The 16,011-nt window shown below is 39.5% G+C and overlaps 1 long non-coding RNA gene across 2 annotated transcripts; it reads right to left on the minus strand.

Moving 5' to 3' along the window:
• Positions 1 to 3,335: 3,335 nt before the first annotated feature.
• On the minus strand, positions 3,336 to 8,786 carry LOC148725624 (uncharacterized). 2 transcript variants are annotated; one of them, XR_015990707.1, is made up of 5 exons: positions 8,667 to 8,786; positions 7,521 to 7,627; positions 6,236 to 6,296; positions 4,695 to 4,863; positions 3,336 to 3,827 (listed from the first exon to the last, which is right to left on the minus strand). It is a non-coding gene; the product is annotated as an uncharacterized LOC148725624 (long non-coding RNA). The 2 variants fall into 2 exon arrangements; XR_015990708.1 differs by lacking the exons at positions 7,521 to 7,627; positions 8,667 to 8,786 and adding an exon at positions 7,280 to 7,363.
• Positions 8,787 to 16,011: the final 7,225 nt, after the last annotated feature.

Here is a 16,011-nt window from a genome sequence, read left to right on the forward strand (position 1 = left end):
TCACCTTGGCCACAACAACAATCCTGCCGGCGATTTCCTTCCCTTGAACGGACGCAACGGAACCAGAAACCATCTGGTTGTACGCTTCCAAACTTTTGAAGGCCTTAAACTGCTTGTTTGTGTAGTAGCTTGTCTCTAAATATAAATAGGAAAGCAAGTCCAAGACTTCTATAGGTGGCAAACATTCCGAGCTGAACTGCTCGCTCGGTATGGTCGCTGGATCTACGCCAACCACAGAAATTTTCTTCAAATGGCGCTCTCGGACGTGGCTTTCGAGGTTATCTACGTAGGATGAAAGTACTGGTACCTCATCGTGTGATTTTGGGTCGCTTTCTTCGGAAATATCCATTAGTAAGATGAATTATTTGAGGACTTTGAACGCGAGCGCTTAGAAATGGCATAGATTTCCCTACAATTTCACACCTCGCTTGGGCACCAACATGGCGGAAATCTAATCTGCATAAGCTAATGACGTCAGCTGAAAACCGAGAAAAAGCTATCAACTTGTCCTACAAAACGCAGGCCAATTGAGGTCAAGGGAGACTACCGGGGGTCCTTGAAACGAGCTTGGTCTATAAACGTATGAACCACATGTACAACATGTACGGAGTCAAAGTCAGCAAAATAAGAAATGAAACAGGTCATAAGTAAGTTTAGCACCTTCCTTAAAATTAAGAAATTTAGGGAACAATTTTTTTTTACGGTTACCTCTTTTGACCTCATTTACGGCTAACGGTTAAAATTTTTCAATTTTTACGGCTATCGAATAAATTTTTGGTCATTTTACGCCTATCGGTTAACCCCATTAAGACCCTCAATTCAGTGCAAAGAAAGTAACAAACCAGACATTCTGATTGGTCAGAATGACTGGTCAAGGTCAATGTCAAGGTCAATGTCAAGGTCAATGTCACTTGCAGGGTTTGAATAAATAAATTTTGCACATGATACGCACACTTTTCTTCTACATAATTATGATAAGCTACCTCGTATTTTTTCATGTATATTTTCAATACATAACCACATTTTTCTTGTGCAATTTGGATTGAATAAACACTTGTAAATTTTCTCAAAGACCACAAATTGCACTCGCCCTATGGGCTCCTACAATTTTGTTAGTCTTTGAAAAAAATTTAATTGTGCTTATTTATTCCAAATTGCACTTGAAATCATGTGATTACCGATACAAAAAACCTGTGTACAAGGGCTCAGACCCTTCCCCAGACCGATTCAATATCAGACCAGGGCTTGCTTCGCAGGCTAGGATGGAGTGGCTCAAATGGCTTGGAAAACAAATGATTTCCTGTTGCCCAACAAAGCTGCTGCACAGACAGATGCATAGAAATGGGGCACTTAAGACGTGAGAAGGACAATATATCAGTCGCAACAGGAACTGTTTTTAGTGCTTAATGTACTTTTAGCATGGTTGGTTGGGTGCCAGATTTTCAGCTGTCATGTACATGTTTGACCTTAATGGAGATAAAACTTAAGTGTTACACAAATCAAGGAAAGCACTGAATTATTTTTTTCACCCCCCCCCCCCGCCCTATTCATATTTTCATGTCTGATATGATTCTCGAAGCAATGGATCAGAAGCATGTCACAGCATTGGTTCTGTTGGACCTGTCGAAGGCATCGAGCATGGGATCCTTTTACGTAAACTTCGAGAATTGGACGTTTCTATGCAGGCCATGGAATGGTTTAGAAGCTATTTAACGGACAGGAACCAGCGGGTGAGAATTGGATTTGAGGTGTCAGGTCCGCGCCATGTAGCTTACGGTGTACCCCAAGGGTCGATCTTGGGGCCGGCCCTTTTTAATATCTATATTAATGATCTCCCAGCTGTCACTAACCTGTGCTCGCTAAAGAGTTAGGGACAGATTCCCAGCTCTATCTCTCATTTCCTGTCCGGGAGACAGCCATGGCTGTGGAACATTTGTCCGAGGACTTAGAGCGGATTGCCGCCTGGTGTTGTACACACAGCTTGCTAATTAAGGTAAGACTAAGCTATTGCTTCTTGGAACCCCTCAGTTGTTAGCTCACATGCCGGAGGGCTTTGGAGTTATGCTACTCAACAAAGAGATACTACCGTCTTGTTCTGCAAAAGATTTGAGGGTCATCGTGGACTCTCGCCTCAATTTTGACGAACATGTGACCGAAGTTGTATCTAAATGTATAGGTAGCCTGTGACAAATCAATTGTGTGAAACATTTGTTTGATAGGTCTACGCTTATAACCATGATAAATTTACTAGTCTTCAGCAAGCTTTTCTACTGTTCATCCATGTGGGCTAGTACAACAAAAAAGAACATCGCTAGGCTTCAAAAAGTTCACAATTTTGCTGCACAGATCGTCACTGGGGCAAGGAAGTATGATCACATTACGCCGATACTAAAGGAACTTCACTGGTTGCTGGCGGCTAAACAACTGGAAGTGAGACACTTTAATGGCTTTTAAATGTATAAAGGGATTAGCCCCGCCTTTCTTGTGAAATAAGTTCACGACAAGAAGCCAGGTGCGTACAAGAAATACTAGGAATAAAGATAAGCTAAATATACCATTTTTTAGATCAGCAACAGGTCAGCGATTCTTCTCATATAGGGCTAGTGCTACTCGGCTCTGGAATGATCTTCCAGAAAGCTTAACAAACATGGAGTCATTTGATGTTTTTAAGAATGCCATTGAAGGTCGTGCCCTTGACGAATTTTTAAGCCATTGACCGTTTCAATAGGTGTTATAATGAATTATAATACGGTAATGTAAGTTCTTATCACTTTTTAAATGCTTATATTGTTTACATTACATTTTATTGTAATTGGTATGGAAGACCCATTTTGATTGGATGTACCAATAAAGCTACTTGACTTTAATTTACTCCTTCATACCATTCTTGTGGAACTCCTGTTACAACGGCAGTCTTTGCTCCTAACAAACACCTTTGAGATCTTTTTTACTTTACTTCACTCTGTAAACTTATGAGCTTTCTGCTGCAGAACAGATGATACTATTTGCAGTTACGAAAGTATGTTATAGATGAAACCAAATGAACCAAATCATCTTATACTGGAATTGTTTGATAATGAATTGCAATGGAACAGTTTTTAACTCTGTAAAATGACACAAATGTAAATTGTATTTCTTTTGAGGAGTAGGAGAGCTATAAAGCAGCATACATGGAAATGAAGAAATATTAGATTATTGTCAAAAATTGCAGCGCAAGGAAAGTAAAGAGTAAAATTTGCCAGATAAACAGAATTTTAGAGGTCTACATTTGAGTGATACAGCCCATCCAGTTGCACCTTATCCCCCACCCCCCTTGACATAAAAAATCGCAAAAATGCATTTTACTATTTTAATCAACTTACAGTTTGTGAGACAAAAAATCACTAATTTTATTGCTAAGCCATAGTTTCAAAACAGTACGAAAAAATCACAGCCAAAAGCTGGTCATAAGTACATTTTCTAAAATGATGGCAGAAAATAATACAACATTTTCAACAACCAAATGATACATGTTAGAAGTAAATATTACATATATTTAAGTTCACACAGCAACCAGGTGGACAATCAGACTTGGTTTGATGCTACTCTGATTTAAACGTTTAATGAATGTAACTAGGAAAATAATAATTCATCGACCCAATGTTTCAACAATCCTGTCTAGTGCAAAATAATATTTACTTAAACATGGTTTGATGCTACTCTGGTGTAAAGATTTAATCACCTCTGCCTTCATCAGGGGTTATTAAATCTTAACACCAGAGTAGCATGAAACCATGTCTAAGTAAATATTACTTTGCACCAAAGCCACCAATCCTTTGGATTTTAACCTGATGAAAATAAAAAGGAAACATTAGGTGAGCTTGGATAAACCCCAACCCTGTAATAAAATGTGGTGTTGCAAAAAAGATGCCCACTAAGATAGAACAGGAGTATTGAATTTCCCAATTTAGCACCTATGCTTAAACAAGTTCCCTCCTCTCAATTAGTGCCCATTCCTTTGGCAACAATACTGAGCCCAGATGCTCGAAGGCCAATTAGCACAAATCCAAGGTTAAATTTTAATCCAGGTTTCTATATTTCTCTGTTAAAAAGCCGTTTTGGGATAATTTTCCCAATTCTTTTTAGAACACCCAATCATCAAATTGTAGATAAATGGAATTAAACTGAACGGTCTTTTAAAGCTTTTAGAACTAAATCAAATTTCACACTAACCCTGGGTTATCTTAACCCACCTTTGAACAACCCGGCCCTGAACATTATTTAGCCAAAGTCATGGTTTAAGAAGATTCCATGCATATTAAAAACATGCACACACATTCAACATCAAATTTTCAAGTCAAGAGAGCAGTACTTTGTAATAAAATTGCAAGCAACAGCCACCTTCAAAATCTTCTCTGAACTTATTTCCCCATGAGACTAGAAGCACAATCAGACACTATGACAGAGAGAGGTTTGCATGACATTTTCAAATCACAAATTATATGTAAGTGCTGATGAACACAAGACAAAAAATTGGCAGGAAATACAACAAAGGAGGATCTAACATGGGAAATACCCTTACTGTGGTGTTTGTTATCGCACTTATTGAGAGCTGGGTTTTAGTTGGGTCACATCAGTTGGTGATGGTTACATAAAACCTGTCTTATTTCAAATGGTGAATAAAGAGAGGTGTTGATCAGGTCAATTACACACACCTTGTTCTTGGGGTTGAGGATCTGGTTCAGATATAGGGTTGCCTTCCATGACATCCAGCACTTCTAATCCAAACTGCAGTGCCTTTTTAAATTTCAATATAAATTGCTGCAACTGGGCAAGCTGCGCTTCTTTGTTAATAGGGATAATTTTTCCGTGGACAGTCGTTGCCTGTTCAAAAATAAAAACATTTATATAAAATTATCAATTCCTGGGAAAATGTGTCTCAGTGCTATGAAAAGCTAAGTTCCCTGTGTTATTTTCTTGCACTGTAGGGAATCTTTCCCCTCAAAATTTTAGAGGTGTTGCCAGAAATTTGTGGAACTTGGCAAGGGTAGTAAGAATTACCAGGGCCTGGAGAGGTGTATGGTAGGTGGTCAAATCAGAGCCTTAATTTGTTAAAGCATTCGCTGGTTCACTTTATTGTGACCTTAGGCAAGAAGATACCTAGATTCGTTATAGGAAGATGACTCTTCATATTTTGAAAAAAAAAAAAAAACCTTCATCATTGGAGACCCCATATTAAAATACTACATCTGTCAGTTGAAATAAACAACTCAAAGAATCAACAAAAATAGATGAATATGTAAAATAAATTAACAAAACTTACAGGTTAAAATCAATTTGAAGTACAAATAAAAATAGGATTAAAAAGTAAAACATGCAGTCAAATTGATATTTTAAATCAAACAACAATATTATAGTAATAAAACAACATCTTGCTACAATCTAACCTTAGTCTAGGAATGTTTAAATGATGTCCTTCCCTGGGATGGGAGGTGTGGGTATATCTGCCGAGATGGGCTGCATTGCCCTTTGCAGATTAAACATAGATAGATTTTGGTGTCTCGTGAAATTGCTTCTTACACAGAGGTACACTGGTATAAAATATAATGCAGCCCTTTACACTTAAAAGAGTACTACTTTAAAAAATAGAAGGAGAAGGCATATTTCTTTCTACACTAAACAAATAACCTGTTAAATTTTTCGAATCGTAGGTGATTTTTTCAACGATCTACACTTGAAGACATTTAGACCAATTTAACCACAAGTATAGCACCCTGTGAGTGAATTTGCATGCAAGACAAACTACAGAAATGTTAAGAAATGTAAAACTGTTATTGGTATTGCCCTGATAAGATATGTTTTTCAACATATCTTAGTCTGAGAATCTCAATTGAGTTAACTGACAGTGAACTGAATTCTCAGTTCGCCAATCCAGGTCTTTTAAATGCCTGTTTTCTCAATCACTCTCAACTGTAAGCAGATGAAGCCAACAATCTAGAGCGATTTTGGTGAGGGACTTTGGTTATTCCGTGATCCATCCATCACCCTGAAATATTTCCTTTCATCTCTAAAGTTTGACGCATGTTAATACAGAATTCTAGTTCGATAAGGAGAAAATTCGGCAGACACGTAACGCGACACATCTAAATATCTTGTGCAGGATAATGAATGTAACTCTGACGTAACCGCAATGGTTTCAAATAAAAAAATATATATATATATAGTCGAGTCAGTCAGGTTGTTCATAAAATGGTACCTCATCATCATCATTCTCCTCCGGTGTTTTTCGATGACGGTCCATGGTAGCTGGTGTCAATCTAAAACAAAAGAAAAACCTTTAACACTAAGGTGGTGGAAGAACCAAGAACCCTATAGCCTGTATTTCTATCATAATGGAAAATTCTGTAACCAAAGTAGCGAGTTCATGACTGTTTCAAATGCATTTTTCGCTCTCATCTCTCATCGTTTACGCGCCAGTTCCTCAGGGTGATTCCCCTGATATTACACTGCGCATCTTGTACTGCGCATAGCATTAGCCATTAACGCCTTGCGAATTCTAGCCCGAATTCCTGCAACATGCGGATCACGTTTCAGTCGGTACTCAAGGTAAATTACATTCTTCCATGTGTTGGAGTCTAACTACGTAATATTATTTGTCAAGCTTTTATTTTTGTTTTGTTTTTTTGTTTTTGTTTTTTTGTTCTGTTTTTTTTTTTTTAATTACCTATGAAAACCTTTGCTTCCAGCTACCACAAGTTGTAACGTGAACCGATGGAGGACTGCGCATATTCAAACACCAGTAAAGGCATAAGTGGGGCTTGTGGGGTGAAATTAGCCCGTCATATCTCTGTGCGAGTTTCACGATCCATTTTTTAATTGTATTTTCTCAGAAATGATTGATGAAGAAAATTAAAGGAAAGTTTAGAAAAAGTCGTTAGACAAACTGCTTCGAAATGGTGCGTAAAACACGTCCTTCGTTTTGTTTTGGGTTTTAGCAGCAGCCTATAACTGGCTTTTGGTTAAAGGTAACGTGTTGATTTAGACCTATTCTGGCGGCTGATTAGTGAAAAGCAAACAAAAAACTCCACTTTACGCTGTTATCTCATATATGGGTTTCCACGAGTAAGCCATATTTTGCCCAAACTACCCTTGTCGTTGCACGTGCGTTCTCATATCGAGTTGTTCGAAAGGTAGCAGCGAAGAATTTTTCAGCTTCGTAGTCGGCGTTCACGTATTAAGACTCCTCTAAGTAAAACGCACTTAAGGAGGAACCTCGTAAAAAGAAATAATTTAACTTTACCTGAAGCTAAAGAACAACGATCGTAGGTCAAACAAGCTGTCAGATTATAAGTTAGCGGTCCACTTGTATATTCTACCTTTGAGGTAGATTAAGGCGCATTCCTGGAAACTAGTCTGACGTCAATGGTCACACTTTTACCCATTTCTTATTGTTTTCCTCGGGTTGATTTTCTTTCACTTGTGATTTGTTTTTCAAAAATAAAAAGTTGTCTGCCATCCGCAAGTTTGAAGTGCAATATTACCTTTTGTTTTCTCGCCCAATCCTCGTTCCAAATCCTTTGCAATCTAGCATTGATAACGGTGGCCATGATGCTAGAGCTGAAGCGTGACTTTCTCCCGCTTAAACTTCCTGTTGATGGATCAAAATGGAAATAATCAATAACTGATCGTCGACACAATATATTGAGACTAGACAACTGTGATCGCAGCAAACATTTCACTACAAATCATGATTAAAATGTTTTCATACCCCACGCGATTTTAAGTCTCTGAGAGCAAGAAGTTTGGAAAACCGAGAGGGAAAATGATACTGAATAAATCTTCATTAATTAACTGTGTTGGGCTAACGGAAAACGATGTCTCTTGTTCTTAACTTCATGTATACTAGCTAGAGAGATGTTTTAGTGCAAGTGATAACGTATTCTGATCCTGAGTTGATCCGCGGTTGACTTCTTTTTCTTTTTCCTCGACGAGCAAGAGTACGGCCGCCATGCCAAACGGTTGTGGTTCGGTTTTACAATTTCTAACCCTCAGAAATCGGCACAGTGATAAGGCTGTAGCCATTTGAGACACTTTTATCATCAGGATTGCTAAGTTTGGAAAATTAAGCCTATGAATATAGTGATGGCTACTTTGAAACTTTCAAAGCCACGGTCTTGTTGACGTGACTTGCAGTAGTTACTAGGCAGGCCACGTGTATGGAAAACGGTGCCGTTTTTGCCACCATGCTATCGTTTTCCATCTGCCTTTCTCCGGATTTTTCCTCTTTTCTAAGGTTATGTTAATTGGCATTTCACCGTCGAGAAATTGGCGACGGCTTTCTCGAGACAGTTTCGCAATTTTTTTACTTTCTACTAAACGTTTGAATCATTTGCATAATTCAGTAGATATTTTCTGTTTCTGGATCAATTCTAACCAGGCACTCTGGCTTCAACTTCAACGTAGCTTCAACTTCAATAATTTCATTTCTTCGCTTTAATAAAACATGTTATGAATCTCAGGGGGAAACCTTAAATAAAAACTAATGAGGGAATATGGACAGCATAATTACGCATCAAGAGCACCCGCATAATTTACTTCAACTACGGTTTTTAAGTGATGCGGAACTTCTTTGCACTGGTTTTAAATACTTAGTAGAAAGAGAAGCCTCTTATGATACTTGTACTCACCTGAAGAGATGAAAGGAAACGCAACCAATGAATTACATTATATTCCTTGAGTCATGTTGGGTGTGATTAAAATCTGATCTTAAACCGTGTGGCAACAGATCTTATGAATAGAAACCCGACGAACCTTGGGAAAAATGCAATGAGGTCAGAGTTCCTACGATCACATGAGTGTAGATACATCCATTCATGTACACATGCGTAAGTAAGTACGGTAAGTAACCAAGTAAGTAAGTAAAAAAACTTAGTAACTACGGTTCACGGCTGTGGCTGACCCAAAAGAAAACATAAAGTACAAAAGTAAAAGATGAAAGAACAAAAAAAAGAAGGTAGGGAAAAAATCGAAAACTCTGGTAGGTTCAAGATAGTAATACCAAAAAGGTCTTGCTTGGTTGAATGTTCAACTCCGCTTTCACGATTGAATGAGTTTTGGCTCCTATGAGGGAAGGATATTTATAGCCCCTTAGCGTATTTACGCCGAAGAGTTTGCTCTGAATAGTCTCAAGGCCTCTCTTTTCAAAAAATTTTCTCATACTCTTAGTTAATTGCAAGAGTTAAAGCATCCACATTAAAACTTTTCCGTCGGGGTTAATTTGATCCGCACGTGGAGAGAACTTCCTTTCTAAATCTTTCACCTTTACTAAGTTCGAGCAGAAGCATAGAACCCTTAAGTTTACTTCTATTTTTTCTTTTGTCGTTTCGACGTAGTCTTTTTATGTACTAGAAAGTAACCTTTGTGAGAATCGAAATTTTTGCCTTTTCTTTTGCCGGCCAGCAGGCCCGTAAGAAGGGTTGCGACGGGTGCGTGCGTTCTCCCACCACGAGACGCAGAAGTCCTTTTACCACGAAGGTAAGTTGTCACAAAAAGGGTAAAAAAGTAACACCAGTATTAGTAGTAGTAAGGCTTATTTGTAATACGGAAAATCGTCAGTTGAGTATTACAAGTTAAAACTGACTAAGATCATTTAAAGGGTCGCACTTCTTTGAGGGCACCTATAGTTGAGGATACCTTCTTGATTATTTCTTCAACGTGTTTGCAGCAAGTAAGGTAACCATCTATTGTAAAACCCAAGGATTTGATATGTCCAACCCTTTTGATGATTTGGTTGTCAATTCTTATTTCGACGTCTTCATTTTGGACAGATAATCTCTGTCTTGACTCAGTTATCATTAACTCTGTTTGGCAATGTTTTAACTAAGCTTGTTGGCTTTAAGCCCAAAGCTTAAGTTACTTAGTTCAGGGGTTGAGACTTGTTTGAGATCCGTGAACGTTTTAGCCGATAGCGTAACTGAATGTTCTTGTCTTCAGCAACCATCCTTAGCGCAGCGGCTAGCAGGCAGTTGGGGAGATCATAACTATAAATTGGGAAAAGCAAGGGTGCGGCAGGGTGCGACTTTCCCTGTGGAACGCCGCACCCGAGATCGCGAGCAGTTGATCTCTTGCTGTTTAGATTACGATTTGGGGTTCGGCCGCTTCGATACGACAGGAACCACCTGATAGCTGCCTGGTCAACACCCACGAATGACATTTTACGCAAGATAATCTCGCGATAATAGTGTCGAATGCCTTAGTAAGGTCAATGAAAACTACGCCATCTAGTAAACCATTGTTGATGGCAACCGACCAATCATTTGTCGCCTTAAGCAAAGCAGTAAGAGTACTATGTAAGAAGTGGAACCTCGATGGGCAACTTGAGAGTAATTTGTTATCATTTCGTAATGGTAGAGTTGGTTGAAAACAATTTGTTCAGAAACTTTGGCAACTATCAGATTAACAGAAATCGGCTTATGATTGTTAGGATCCGATTTAGGACCATTTTTAAAACTGGAGTTGCTTGAGCCGATTTCCATTCGTTTGGATAAATCCCAGTGAGAATAGAGTTTGAAAATATAGTGGTAAGCGAAGGTGCGATAATACCAGCAGCCATCTTGAACAACTTTCTCGGAATCTTATCAAGGCCAGTGCCTTTTTTATCATCAATTTTCTTTAAAAGACTTAATAATGTATCAATACTAGGGTTCGCAAAAAGATTTCCGTATAACCCCCACCAATCAAAAACAAAGCCGTAGTCCCAAAGGAAATCTGTTGTTTTGCCTCTGCTTTCCTTTGTCCACGAATTGAAGGCATAATGAAGTATGTTTCTCGTAATCAAGTTTAATGTCTTTGCGTGGGGCATGGTTGCCCATATTGCCCGAGCCAGAGGCTCATAAATCGTAAGACAACACCCACCCATCCCACCCCAGGGGAGGACATCCATTACACAGTAATCTCGTGCGTGGGAAATTAACGTCTCCTACCCCTAACCCTGCAGGAGACGGGACCTCCATTTATTCGTCCCTATCCGAGAAGACTAGAATATCTAAACCATTTCTTGATGTTATAGAAAGGCAGCATATTCTTCTCAATTATTTTAAGACCTTGAGTGTTGGTCCGGCCGGGGCTCGAACCCTCGACCTCCCGCACATCAGTCCAGCGCTCTATCGATTGAGCTAACCGGGAGGGGTATGGGGTATGGGTATGGGGTTATATGGAAATCTTGCCGGGTTTGCAAAGAAAACGATTTATCAGTAGTTTCCAGGTATAATTCAGTATTTACTTCTAAAGCTGGATTATCTCCTGTTGATACGTATGCAATATTAGTAACGTGTTCGTTAATAGTTTCCGTTACGCCTACGGGATCACTAACTACCTCATTGTTAGCTTTCATATTTTCCAAGATATTGAACGTCTTGCCGTTGGTACGGGAGGTTAACTCGTCAATTACGTTCCACGTTTTTCGCAAATTTCCTATGTAAGCTTCCAGGTTGGTAGAAACATAGAGTGTCTTTGCGAGCTTAACTGCGTTATTTGCCCGGTTTCTAGCACGCTTATATTGATCCCATGTGGCCGAGTCATCGGAAGAAATTGCCTTCCTTTTAAGGAATTCTCTTCCTCTCGTTTTGCTCAGTACATCACTACTAATCCATGGACATCGCTTTTTACGGATTCTTTTCAACTTGAGTGGTGCGTGTTTGTCGACACAGGTGAGAAACATTTTTTCTCTTCATGCCACATGTCATTTGGGTCAGAATACAAATCTCTTAAGAACTTGTTATTGTCAAAGTGCTTAAAGTGTCGCGTATCAATCGTGCGAAGACCCTTACGGTCGTAGTGTGCCTTACGTGTCAAGAAAACAAGGGAATACACCGAATGCAAATTATGGCGTCTAATTTGAGTGGCCATTGTTCTGGACTGACTAGCCTCTCACACATGTAATTTCCAGCCTCTGACTAGCCTCTCACACATTTGTATTTCCACGTGAAGACGAGGCTAGTCAGTCCAGAACAGTCTAGTGAGTCCAGAACAATGGCAATTCAAATTGGACGCCATAGTTACATTCGGTGTATGATCACGTATACCTAGGTGGATGACACCTGATTTTTAAAAACCTTAGTTTGTTACGCATAAATGAATAAAAGTATCAGAAACTGAAGTGACATGTGTTGGTTCCCAAATTGATTGGCTTAGACCATATCTATCAAAAATGTTTGTCAGAAAGGAAGAAATACATGCATTTGCTTCGGGCTTAAATTACAGTTGACATCTCCAAGTATATATAATTCTTTGTTTTCGGCGTCAATTATGGCAATTACCTTTTCGAACTCATCGTAAAGTTCAGGCGGCGAGTTTGGGGTGGATACAAGGTACTGAATAGGAATGGTGTACTCCGTGGCTTACTGATTTCGACAAACAGACACTCCAACTCATCGCTGTTTAGATCGTCACGTATTCGGTTGTTAAGATTCGTGGGCAAGCAAATACAAACACCACCTCCATTCCTTCCCTTAACATTACGATCTTTCCTGACCAGTTCAAAGCCAGGCAAGTAGACTTCACTATTGTGCACTGTACATGTAGAGTCTTATTTAGACTAGCTGATTACTCAAATATTGCTTGCGTCCTGACTCGCTTAGTGCGTAGTTTGAAATGAAACTTAATGAAATGGACCGTTTTAATTCTGTGACTGCTGGGTGATCTGTTATTTCAAAACGCACGAAATGCAAATTCAGACAACCCTCGTACCCCTCCCCTTAGAAGCTCGCGCTTTCGGCCCTCAAACGCATTGAAGACATTTCTTGATTCGTAGCTGTTCTCGACGTTCTAATTATTTGCAATTTTCCTATAAATATAAAAGAAAAAAACTTACAGCACATGAATGGGAAGATTTTCTTTCCACAGACGAATGTACTGAGTACTTTTTTATTTACTGAATCCAAAGAATAGTGTGATCTGGGGTTCGTAAGAGAGTCGTGTCCAAACCGCTTTCCAGGTATAACGAAGTGCAACAAGGATCATTTGGGAAGCTGATTTGGTAAATTTTCGACAATTTTGAGAATAAAATATCTCATGACAAATTTATTGCAATGACTTAAAATTTTTACATATGATACATGATTCTACATTAAATCTGAGGCGGTAAAACGCCACATTCGTCTCGCTTTATTTTCCTGCGAAACCAATCAGAACCTGAGACTAAGTACATTTGCACCATCTGTAGCAACGACGTCTCTCCTGCGGTGTTGAGACAACTTTGGCGTCTTGAGATGGAAAGATAACACAAGAGTAGAGGTCGCAGTGAATGTCTAAGGCTTTCTTCTTACTGACCCTTGCTTCAAGAAATTGACGTCACTTGGCTAGGTAATGAAAAGAAGGAAGGTGCGTCATCAGGAACCACAAAAAAATACCACGTGATTTAGGAAATTGAAAGTCACAACTTTCAATCTAATAGTCGACGCGCCCTGCAAATTAGAAATACCATCAAAATTGTTAAGAGCAGAATTGCTAACGAAAATATATTTGTGTGTTTTGTTTCTTGGAAGCTATTGTAGAGCTCTTTCCCGAATTGCGTCGGGGCGGGGGAGAGGCTACTCCCTTATTTGGACTCTACGGGAACGTGCCGCTGAACAGGGTATGGTTTTTTCGGCCTTGTCGTCTCTGTTTTAAACAGGGACAGAACCTTCCCTAACAGACATCAACCTGCAATTACAAGGTCATCAATCAACATCAGATCATTTTCTGGACAAGACTGCGTGGTTGGTATCCTCTAATTTAAATTATTTTTCCACTTATCAGTATTATAACAAGCGCGCATATTGACAGAATAGATCCAGAGACCGAAGATGGGGAGGGGCTCTTTTATTGCTAGAATTTGTTTTCTAGGGCTCCAGTTGAGATGGACAGAATGGATATTGTTACTAGAAAGTAATAAAACGCGTCTACTCTTGCACATTTGCCTCAAGTCAAAGGCCGGGTAAATCTGAGTGGCAGCATAGCTACTATGGTGGCAGCAGTTAATTATTTGACAGGCGTTCCTATTGTATGACAGACACGGATGAGCGGGACTAGGGGGATTTGCCCTGCCCCACAAGCCTCACTAACTCCATATTTGCAAACATTCTTTTAGTGGCCTGCTCGTTGACTATTGTAGCTCAAACGTCGTTCTATTTTCTTCGTTCTCCGTGCGGAATGTCAATAACAATCACGAGCTTTTTCAAAAGTGTGAAAGATATGACCTGTAAATATAAATTGTTGTCACAAACAATGGATATTGCCAAGGATATCGTCACCCTGATCAAATTTTCACCAAAGCGTGAATCCTCACTTCAACAGCTCAAGGGAAAATCTGGAGACGGAAGACGAGGATACTAGATCCCGTGGAATTATTAGACTTTTCCCTACAAGGTGGACGGTTAGAGCCAGTTGTTTCAGAAGAATTCTTGAGAACTATGCAGTTCTAGTGGAAGAGTGGGATATCTGCTTGTCTGAACGATCACAGCCCGATGTGCGTGCAAGGATGATAGGATGTAAGGTCCAAATGGAACGATTTGAGTTTTTCTTTGGTTTGTATCTTGGAGAGCGGCTTTATTCCCACACCCAAAATCTATCTAAGACTCTTCAGGGTACAAAGATGGCTGCTGTCAGTGGAAAGCGCCAAATCTAACAAAGGAGACGCTCAGAAAAATGCGCACTGATCAGAGCTTCGACCATTTCTATGCTAATGTTGCCCGCAAGAGTTAAGGCTTGGTTGGTGAACCAACACTTCCAAGAAAGCGGCGCACTCCGGCCAGACTGGAGGCTGGTGCTAATGTACAAAAGTTATCCTCAAACTGCTAACGGGTCTATAATGAGGCTATTATCTTATCATCAATGATATCGATCTGGGCTATAACCAGGAAAGCTTCAGCTCCTACGCCCAGATGGAGACCCTCTTGGTTAAAGCTGCCAATGGTGACGACTATGAGGCAGAGTTCAAGTTTCTTTAAGCATCATACAGTGAAGATGTTGATACTGGGGCACTACCCTGGGAACTAAGTATTTTGGAAGTTATGTTAAAGGAGAAAGTATCAGGTTCTGATGAAATCCTGTTGGTGATATCAAAGTTTCCAGAACCAGAAAATAAGCAAATTCAGGAAGTCCAAAATATCTGTAAGCTGCTTGCTGTAAATCCTACCTCCAGCACTGCTGGCGAGCATTCATTTTCCTGTGCAGGGCATCTGAAGACGTGGCATCAATCCAGGATGGGTGACCTAAGGTTTAGCAACCTAGCAGTGTAGAATGGCCACAAGCAGAGAACAGACAGTGTCTCTATAACTGACGTCGCACAGGAGTTTGTTTGTGCTTATTCAAGAAAATAATGTATCTTTATTTCAGCAACATATATTTCTTTATTTTGGTAACCCATGGAACTGCTTCTCACACATTTGTTTTGCTACAAAATTTTAGTCTGTTACAAATGCAGTTTCTTTCTCTATTCTCGTGATTTTGAAAGTGCTCAATCCCACATGTTTAGGCTCCAGTCTTAGTGAGTTTATCCAAATTGTTTGGCCAAGGAAGAATCCATGCACATTTAAAAACGTGCTTACACTTCTACTTCAATTTTTACTAGTACTTGTAAATGTGGTTTTAAGCAACAGCTACCATCAAAATATCTGAACCAATTTCCCATGAGACCAGTAGTACAATCAAACACCATGACTGAGAAAGAGGTAAAATGCCCAGCATTTGCAAATCATGAATTGTGTCTAAGTGCTGGTGTACTCGAGAGGAAGGTCTGCTTTTGTAATTGGTAGGGTTTTGAGTAAGCCACATCTATGGGCAATAGTTACATAAGACCTGTCTCATTGCAATTGATGAATAAAAAAAGTTGCTGATAAAGTCAGTTACACACCTAATCTTTCAGGTAATCTTACCTTTACCTAGGTTGAAGGTTTGGGCTTGGTTTGCATTCCAGGGCGCCAAAAACCTTTAAGGCAAACTTCATAGCCTCTTTATCTCGGGCTCCTTTATCTTCTTTCTCAGCTTCCTGAA

This window comes from Stylophora pistillata, chromosome 8, assembly GCF_964205215.1.
Source record: "Stylophora pistillata chromosome 8, jaStyPist1.2, whole genome shotgun sequence".
Lineage (NCBI taxonomy): Eukaryota > Metazoa > Cnidaria > Anthozoa > Scleractinia > Pocilloporidae > Stylophora > Stylophora pistillata.